This window comes from Mustela lutreola, chromosome 2 (assembly GCF_030435805.1).
Source record: "Mustela lutreola isolate mMusLut2 chromosome 2, mMusLut2.pri, whole genome shotgun sequence".
Taxonomy (NCBI): domain Eukaryota; kingdom Metazoa; phylum Chordata; class Mammalia; order Carnivora; family Mustelidae; genus Mustela; species Mustela lutreola.
Window position 1 is genome coordinate 114,592,667 of NC_081291.1, and position 10,435 is coordinate 114,603,101.

The window sequence follows — 10,435 nt, forward strand, 5'->3', positions numbered from 1 at the left end:
AATAGGATTGCTGAAAGACACAAAGCCAGGTCTTTAAGGATGGGGAAGGGGTGTTTTTGGTTTTATCATGATGATTTGCTTTTTACAGTTGACTTTGGTACTGAGAACCTGGACAGCTAATCGTTTGTGAGCTCAAAGAAGTCTGAGTCTTCCAACTGCTTCAATGTTCTGCAGGGCTAATTCCCAGAACTTATGGACAAGGGGACCTACCTGGGAAAGAGAAGTGGTGACTGGGTGTCTAGAGAACATTTGAAAACAAGACCAGAACTTTTTACCACTTGGATTCCTTAAACACAGACTTCCTGATTTTTAAGCTCTCATTCATTTTGAAGGGCATTAGATGTGCACATCATAATCCCTCTGCACTTCACACACGTGTCATTGTTCATAAGACATGTGATACATGAGAAGGCTCGTCCAAGGGAAAATTATATCTATATCCATATCTGTATCCATCGCCATCTCCATATTCATATCTATAGCTACATGTCCTGAGTCTTTCTGATTTTCAAGTATGTAATTTCAAACTTGTTACCAGTGATAGAAATCTAAACTGGACCTGTGCTTGAAGACAAGGGTATGAAATGGAGTGTGTCTGATGTTTAACTTCTCTGACATGACTGCTGTGTGCAACACACCTTTTGTTAAGGTGTTTTTCTTTTAAGCATCTGATTAACATAATTTTTTTATATTATACAAAAACATAATACCATGATTATGGAAATAAAAAGCCACCCACAAGCTTACTATCTTTAAAATCATCTATTTTCATTCTTTTCCAAAAAAGCATATTTTTTTCACAGTGTTGGACATGCAACACAAATATAATTTTGCGTTCTAATCTTTTCCATAAGCATCACACAATGAACCATTCTAATGTGGTCTTTCGAATGACCTACTTGAATGTCCTCAAAATATGACTTTGGTGAATATATTGTCATTTATATCAGCATTCCAACACTATTATGGAAAATTTACATTATTTTAAGTTCACTTCTATTATCAATAATATCTCTTTGGCCACTTTTTTGCTATCCTTTTTCCAAGTCTTGGATTATTTTCTTAAAACAAATCTCCAATAGTGGAATTTTTGGGCCAAAAGAGATGGGAACTTGTGACATTGTTGGTTGTTACCCTCCTTTAATTTATTTATAGAAAACAGTCTTCCTCCTTCATTTAAGCAAACTAACTTGCTAGTTTAACAACTCACTAATTAACTAGCTCAGTGTCCCAGTGTCCTGGTTTGTTTCTATTCCCATCCAACTGGTTCACAGAGTTCCTTATATTTGCTCCTTCCTGACAGTGAATGTCTGGTTCACACATCATCTTTACACAAATAAGTTGCAGTGATAACTTTTTGCCCTGAAGCTTGATCACTTCAGTGATCTATTGTCTGGCTTCAAGGAATTCCCCATCTGCAAAAGTGTCCATGAGACACAGTTTCAGTGATTGCGAAAGAAGCATACTGATAAGCCAGGTAAAGACTGGGCTCCTAGCCATCTGTTCTTTCTATCTCTTACAATTAGGTCTCTGCCAAGGCACCTTGGGCTCAGCCACCAACCTGTCCCACCAGCTCTTGCCAAAGTGCAGGCATCAATGTGAATGCAGGCATGGACTCTTATCATCCATCCACTCCACCTTGAACTGGCCTAGATCCCATAAGGGACCTATTGGACACTCAGATGTAATCTTTACCCTCAAGAACTCTCTAGGCTGAAGAGATAAGATACATATGCTCTAAGAATACAGCTGAGAGTCTATGATTCCACAGAGGTTCAGAAGCAATGGATAACATCATGGGCCCTAAGCTTCCGTGGAAAGACAGACAGGAATGAAACAGGCAGAAAGGATTAAGGAGGACATTCAGTTTGGAGGCATTCATTTCTTATCATCCAATCATCCAATCCGATGAGCTAGGTTCTGGGCACACATGGAGGAGTTAGGTGGCATCCCAGTTCTTTAGGAGATCACAGTCTTGTGGAAGAGATGCTCATAGGAAAATCATCACCATATGGCATAATGCACACTGTCATAGAGGGATTGACAAACTGATGTGAATGCACTGGTCAGATCTGACTGTCAGAGACAAAATGTCCAATGGAACAGCAAAGTTCCCTCCAGACCAAAGGGATCTGGTTCATTTTATGAAGATCATGTGACCCAAATGGTGAGGTAGCAGTGGTAGAGGAGAAAGAAGACTCTGCTTTCAGCCTTAAGACCTGGGTTTTCACCTGGCACTGCTACTTCAGAGCTGTGTGATTATGATCACATTCATCAAAGTCTCTGGGGCTCAGTTTTATCACATGTAAAACAAGGATTCTAACAATTTTTCAGGATCTGCTAGGAGATTGAAAGAGAAAGGGGGTGACAAAGGGCCAAGTAAAAGAATTTATTCTTATTATCACCCTCATTGATGTCATCACATATGAAAGCACTTTGGGAATTCTCTGGCCCAGTACAAAGAAGTAAAGTTATTGGTGTGACAACTAATTTATTCCTACAATTACCTGTCCTTGTCTCTGGGCTCTTAGATCTGGAAACAAAAAGGTGTGGCTACAAAGGAGCAGGCTTTGATCCTGCCACCTACCCCATCGTTTTTCTTCCCATAGATCCCACCCTATAAGGCCCCAGAATGTTCACTTAGCCTCTGTAAGTCCTCCTGAACATGATTATTAGCCTTTTTTTTCCTCTAAGGAAATTAAATCACGTAGTGTCCACCAAACCCAAGGATGGTTAAAGTGCATGGAGAGTTGGCCACATGCCCAGGGTTCACCTATTCACCCAGGCATTACTGCTCAGGCCATTTATTTCATAATTTCTCACAAGAAACTGTGGCAATATCCAGAGATGACAGAAATGACAGATGAGTCAAGGAGAGAAGTTGACTCAGAGGCAACCATCTCAGCCCCCACACCCCCCAACTGACATCCCTGAGCTTGCTGGCTTCTGTAGAGATTTATACTTCTGTTTGGATATTGCTTTAAGGAGATTAAAGGATCTGTATTCCTGGAAACCTCCTTCCCTATTTCTTCCCTGTGGCCCTTCAGACCGTGCTCCAATTCATTTCTTTGTAATGAGAAGAACTCACATTCCTTGGGAATTTATTCTATGCTAGGGACTGTACTGTCTTTTACACTCATTACCTTATTTGCTCCTCAATGTCATTGCATAGGTACAATGATTATCCGCACTTCACAGATGAGGAAACTGGCATAAAGAAAGGTGAGCTAAGGTCAGTCCAGGGATGACTAGCAGAATTGGACATGGGTTGTCAAACTCAGAACTTGTGCCTCTGATGATTCTGGAATTCTGCCTCCTATAGGTAGGAAAGCCTGGAACCTCTGTGAGGAATTCAGTCACCACAACTGTGAGTCAAAGCTGAAGACCGGCTTAGGATTGGCTTTTCCTAAAGCAGGATCTATGGAGGAGTAGAAATTAGTTGATGGATGATCTGGGCAGTCTTCTTCCTGGGCAGGGAACATGTCCTGCATAGCTCCTGCTGGTTTGAGGCAGTCCAGGGTTTACCTTAGCAGGGAAAGGAGAACATTTTTGAAAAGAGGAAGAACCAAGTTGTTTAATGACTCTCTTTAGACCTCACCTCCCTGTATTCCTTATGCAACACTTTTTTTTTTCCTTGAGAAAATGTGGTGGCATTTATCACCCTGAACCCAGCTTTTATCATACTTCCCACTACTCAAGAGCCTCCAATAATGGTTTCCCATGGCCGCAATCAGCAAGTCTCCAAACTTTCTTAAACCCACTGGTAAACAAGATTTTGCTGTGCACCCAAGTGGATTTATAATATGTGTGTGTACATCTGTGCAAAGCCATGCCAACATATTATGCACACTTTAAAAATAAAGCCAAACAGAAATTATAAAAGAAAGAGATAAATATAAAATAAAGAATACAATGTATGCTACTCTTCACAATGTCATTCTATCTTTCCTACCATCACAAGAAACAATCAACACTCTGGGCAGAGTTCATCATTAATAGCAATGAATGTGAACCCATATTTCAAGTACTTTTCCTAAGAATTTTGATTTTTTTTTTGTTGTTGTTTGTTTTGGCCTACTGCTTGCTCTATCTGATTAGATCATCATTGGCTGTAACCCCTGAAATGCAGCCAGTGGAAAGCCAGGAATAGGAGAAAAGTCAGCTCTACCATTTTCTTGTTGTTTGCTTGGGTCTTTACAGGAATTTTGAAAAACCAATTGTCTATTTTGTCAAGGTTTGTTTAGTTAAATCTAGGTAAGAAATCCATAAATTTAAGAGACCAGCTACATGAAAACGTCAGTATGAATACCTCTTGGGTTATCTAGGACAAAGAATCCCCACCCACCCCTCAGAATGAGCTTAGTTGGAGATGTGACGTGAAGTCATTTGATGTGGAGATCCAACGAGGGTCCCACAATCAATCTATATAAAAAATAATAGGACTTCTAAATTTTTTTTATGTAAATAAAAGTAAATATAAATGATGACTGCACACTTTCCTGGAAGCATGCACACTTTCTTGGAAACCCCTTATCTACCAAGATCAGATTCTTTAGCCTTCCATGATTGGCCATCTACTCCAGCCATCACCGATCCCCCCACCCATTGCTATGATTACGTCTGTCACTGATGGTACATATGGCTGGACATGTTTCTCTGAAAACTTTCTTTCCCTGGGACTTTGCTATGACTGTTTCTTCTGTTTAGAACACCTTGATTTCCATTACTGTCTTTCAAAATTTTATGCCTCTATTGAGGCTCACCTCAGCCTCCACCCACTGTGTAAAATAGTATTTTTTTGACCTTTTATTACTGGACAATGTAATACGCTGGACAATGTATTATCTCATTTAACATTCACAACATTTCCAGGAGATGGATACTATTATGAGAAAGCTCAGACAGAACTGTTCAAAGCCACAAAACTAGGAAGTGAGAGAGCCAGGAACCAAACCCATGAGGACTCCAGATCCCCACACTCTTTCACTGTATATGTGCTTTAATTTCATTTGACTTGTTCGGACAGGTAAAGCTAACACGAAACTCTCCCCCTCTTCCTTCTTGTGGGGAGAGAGAATTAGTTGCTTCCTCTTCAAGTTTCCAAAGCAACTTGTTTGCAAATATCATGTAGGAATTACTTCACCCTGCCATATAGTGCTATCATGTGTGCATACCTCTTATATCCTCAGATATACTGTGAGCTGTTTGGCCAAGGGACCACACTGGATCCTTCACAGTACATAGCAGAGTCATAGTAAACAATGTCAGGTAATGAATGAATTAATGAATGAATAGAAGAATAAATGCATGTGTGGAAAACAAAAGAACAAATGTCCTAGGTTGGGTATGATTCCTTTAAACTGTAATTTGACATTCTCCTAGTGATCTGACATACAAACTATACAGACATATGAGTGTTGGTCTGTAATATACAACAAAGATTTCAAAATGGAAGACATTTGAAGAAGCACTGGAAAGTTATGTTATATTCTTTAATATATATGGACTGGATAATAAAGACTCAAACTTGTGTTTACATAATCCAACTTTCCAAACAACTGAGTGCAGTAAAAAACTGTCACCTTAAAAAGTAGCACTTGATATCTTGGACAACTGGGAAAGGGTTTATTGGACAGATCATTCTAAAGGTGACAATAGTTAATGAAGTTTACAGAAGAAACTTTAGCTCATTTAATCCTGAAAATAATGTGTATGTGTATACACACACATGTGCGTGCATATACACACACACACACATGCACACACATATGCACACCCTTCCCCACAGTTTAGGCATTTTTCTTTTTCCATTTTACTGACTCAACAACTGAGACTCATAAGGATGATGTGACTTGTCCAAAAATCACATAATCAAGCAGTGTGACACAGCCCATACCCAAACCCAGGCTTTTAGACCCAAATCCCTTAATCTTTTCCCACTCTGCTCCTGAAACATAAAATGAACCCTAGAATGTCATACATTTGAGCTATCAGAAACTCTTTGCCATGGGCATAGAATAAATCATCTCCTTTTCAGTGTTTTTTTTTTTTTGTTTTTTTTTTTTTGAAATGCTCTTCAGTGTAAGTCTATAGTCTTGAGGATTGTGCGTGGCAGGGAGGGACTAGTGGCTCGTAATCCCTAGATGACTAAACAGCCCAGTCCATCTGTGATAAATATCCCTTCCAAGGGCCACAGGTGTTCACAACAGAGCAAGCACCATTCTTTTCTGCCTCAGTGCAGAAACCATCATAGAAACATTTCATTCTCCATTCAGTCAATGAATCCATCCTTCCTTTTTAAAATTTCTTATTAATGTTTGACTGTATCCTTATGCAGAGGAGCAAGAAATAGCTCTCTGACTGATAAGCTGTGTAGTAAAATGGACTGGCCGCCATGCACCCAGTGGAGTCATAGATGTTAGTTACAGATGTGAGAGAGGGCCTCAAAGGCTGGAAGAGACAAAGGCAGAGCCCAACACCTCAGTGTCAGATTTTCTCCCTCCCCTGAACATGGTGCCCACATGGCAACAATGGGCTCTTAAAGGATAGGCCCCTGAAGTCATCCTCAAGTACATCATGTATATGAAAAGTGTGGAAATGGAGGTAGAAACTAGATTTCATTTGGGGTATCCCTAGGGGACAGGACTAGAGGCAAGAGGTGAAATTAAAAGTCATCAGCTTTCTACTCATCCACCTAACAGAGATGGACAACAGAGAAATAAAATAGTGAGCTCACTGTCATAGGAAGCATTCAAGCAGAGGCTGGACCATCCTTCCCTGAGAATGGTATAGAGAGCATATATTTAGAGAGTGGAGTGTTTGCTAGATCACTGCTAGAATACCCTTCCAGCAATGGCATTTTGTGTTCCTCCAAATATTCCACACTTGAATGCCTCGGGAGATGGGTTCAGACAAAGCTCATCTGTTCCATAATACTTGGCCACAGTACAACGCCTGCTGCCTGGTCACAAAGCATTTCATGGACAGCTGTTACTGCCCCTATTCCAGAAATGTGGCGAAAAGGGAATTCAGAGACAGGTGAGGGGCCCACCACCACGTGAGCAGGTGGGAAGAGGCCCCCAGCTCCAGAGCTGCCCACTTCCTGAAACTACACAATTCTTATCCTAACTCAGTGATCTGTGACCATGTGCAATAGTCCCACCACCTCCGGGAACACCTTTGTTTCTCCCTCCTAGGTTACAGAATCACACAATCTCCGTGTTTTGAATAGCTCTTGAACTTACGGTGTTTATAGGTAAGTAATGTTTTCCACTGACTCTAATTGAGAACTAGAAAATGCATCAAGTCGCAGGGAACTGAGGGAATTCTGTCTGGGCTTAGGGATAAATACGGGAAAAGTCACAGCCAAGTCTCCTGCCAGCTTGTCCCAGGAAAGCATGGGGCCAGTGTTTACGAAGGGAAAATGGTGAGTTCCAGGAGTGGGAAATGTAGTACAGTTTGTGAATGCTACAAGCATTTGGAGCTATAAGAAACAATAATGTTACAACTAGGAGTAATCTTTCTCTTGAAAGGTCTTTGTATTTCACAGATAGGTAAGCAGCAGGCCTTAGGAGAAAACCAGGAATGGGGAATCAGCAAACCGGGACCACCACTGACTGCTGTGTGATCTCGGGAGGACCCACAATCTCCCTAAGTCTTGGGTTTCTTCACCAAGAATGAGGATTTCCACCCAGGATTGATTGGAGGACCAGGTGAGATCATGGATATGAGATACGTTGTATCTGGTAACACGGGACAAATGAGAGGAGCAAACATGATCACACCTGCTTTATGTGCTTTTTCAGAAGTGAGCTGATATAATTGTTCTTTATTTCCAGAAGTGGAAACCAAAGCGTGGTGATGGGAAGGAACATGGGTCCCGCTCTATAGTGTCGGGACCAAAAGACGAGGTCTCCCTATAGTGGCTGCCCACGGCATGGTACTTTCTCTCCTTCTGAGAACAACACCATTACATAACTGTCTGGGACAGAGTCTCAGACCACAGAGATTTCTTGCCGCCCAGCTGCACCAGACACACATACCTGGGACGGAATCCAGAAGATGGCCACTTCCACGTCAACTGGGGAGCCCCAACACCTACCTTTCTCCTCTCCACCTCCACTATGTGCCCTCTCTGCTACCGGGCAAAGCATGCAACCTCCGATGCTGCCTTACATCAGAGAAGTAATCTCTGGCCTGTCTGGTTCTCTGCCCTTAGAGAATGTCCCAGCCATCATCTACCCTTTATAAGAGTCCTCCAAGCATTTCTCCCTTCTGCTTCTCCACCAGTGCGGCCTTTTCTGTGAAGTTCTCTAATCATGGGCTTCCCCAACACCCACCCCTCACCATCATCTTTACCTCAGAAAGTGAAATAAAGAAATTCAAGTGACTCATCTATCCACATAGCCAGAAGGGAGAAGCAGAAAGTGCAGAAACCATCATAGAATGATGAGTATGTCTGCAGGTCTCTTGGCTGCTTCATACGATCGGCTGAGCTTCATGAAAGGGAAGACAGAAAAATCTGAGTGGTGCCATATTATCTCCAAAAGCGGCCGGCATGAAAATGAAGTACGACTTCTCCCTTCCTGAGACGTAAAGTGTCACCCTCCTCACGTGATCAAACGAGGCTCAGCAGCTGTCTGGTCAGCCTTGGGAGAGAGCCTACCGGATCAGCACCACCTAGCCTCAGGGGCCCTCCCCCAGCCAGGGATACCCCCATACTTCGGTGGTCCCCTCCCCAAGGCCTAGGACCCCATTCCACGTCAGCCCTCTAGAAACATAGCAGTGTCTACTGCAGACACTCAGCAGGGAGCCAATAGGGTGTGCCCTGCTTGGTAAGCACAACCCACTGGCAGCACTGGGCTTGACAGACCCCAAATTCTGTACTCTTCAGCTGACTAGAGGCCTGCTACACTAGTTTGCATGATGAGGGAGAATTAGAGAGGCAGAGTCTGAGAGTCAGCCAGAGGGAGACTCTGTTCTAGTCCACTTTACATATCAGGCATCTGCCTGAGATTTCACTAGGAAGACACAAAATAAACAAAACAAAAACAGGGTCCATCACAATTACAAACAAAAAGTAGGGAATAGCCTTGAAAACCCCCACTGGTCTAGCCCAATGTTTCTCAAACTTGAGACAATCTCAGATCTCCTAGAAGACTGGATAAAACACAAATGGCTGGGTCCCTCCCCAGGGTTGCTGCTTCAAAATTTTGGGGTGAGGCTGATGTTCTGGATTTCTTACAAACTCTCAGCGACTCCAATTTTGCTGTTCTGGGCAATAAACTTTAAGAACTATGATATAACCCAATTTTCCTTTCAGAGACAAGAGAGGTGATTCCTCCCAGGTGCCTTAGCCTGTTGGAGATGAACCAGAGTTGAGCTCCAGTCTCTGACAGCCCCCAGGCTGCCTCTTCCACAGCTCGTCCATCATACCCCACACCTGCTCTGGCACAACAGTCCCCTGGGCAGAGAAGCCCACTTGGATCTGGGCTTTCGAGTAGCTTCACCCTTGGGACAGTGATCATAAGGGAGCATTCCTAACTCAGAGCCCATGCTCAGCCCACCTGTGTTCCCAGTTTGGGAAGTGGCATCAGGACCCCAGCACTTCAGGGTGCTGGGTTCCCCACACTGCACTTGTCTGAGCCTTTAGTCATCATGGAGCCTTCCAGGATCACACTCCTGTATTCCGTCCCCCAACACATCTTAATTGAGAGCTGCTGGGTGTTGGCCACTAACTTCTGAGATCCATCCAGAAACTTCTGAGGGACAGGTTCTTCCCTGCCCTTAAGGACTTCACAGGGAAGAAAAGTAATCCTAATCAAGTTGTTACCTCGTGAAGGACAAGGAATGAGTAGCTCAGGGGAGTGAGGGAGAGGAGTGAGGAGGGTTTCATCAGGCAGACAGGCAGGCAAATGTTAGCAGACAAGGGACATGGGGTAGAGAAGACATGTTCAGTGCAAGGATAAAATTATAATAAACATTGATTGAATATCTACTATACATCAATTGTTTTCCATACTTTTTTCATCTTCAAAACCATCCCTACAAGAGGTATCATTATAGCATCCTCATTTATATACCAGGAAACTGAAGCTCAGAGAGGTTTTACAACTTAGTGAAGGCCACACAGCTACTCAAACTTGGGCACTCTGATCCCAGAGCCTGATCTCTTAGGTACTGTACCATCTTATCATTCTCAATAAGGGACGGGCGCTTGCACCTGTCTGGATGGCTGTAGGTTTACCGAAGTCCTGGATAGATGGGCGGGGCGTGGGGTGGGGTGGATGATAGTTGGGAAGATAGGCTGGGGATTTTTTTTTGTTGAGGTGCTTGACTTCCAGGAGAAGTCATTTGAATCTAACTCAGGAGGCTACCAGGATCACTGAAGGGTTTTGAGCAGGAGAGAGACACATGGCACAATAGCATTTTAGGG

At 42.9% G+C, this 10,435-nt stretch overlaps 1 long non-coding RNA gene across 1 annotated transcript in view; it reads left to right on the forward strand.

Moving 5' to 3' along the window:
* LOC131824738 (uncharacterized) overlaps positions 1-10,004 on the forward strand; it is an 89,665-nt gene extending 79,661 nt beyond the window's left edge. Inside the window, exons 2-3 of the long non-coding RNA XR_009350969.1 lie at positions 7,550-7,712; positions 7,839-10,004. This is a non-coding gene — a long non-coding RNA (uncharacterized LOC131824738). The remainder of the gene's footprint in view (positions 1-7,549; positions 7,713-7,838) is intronic.
* The last annotated feature ends 431 nt before the right edge of the window (positions 10,005-10,435 follow it).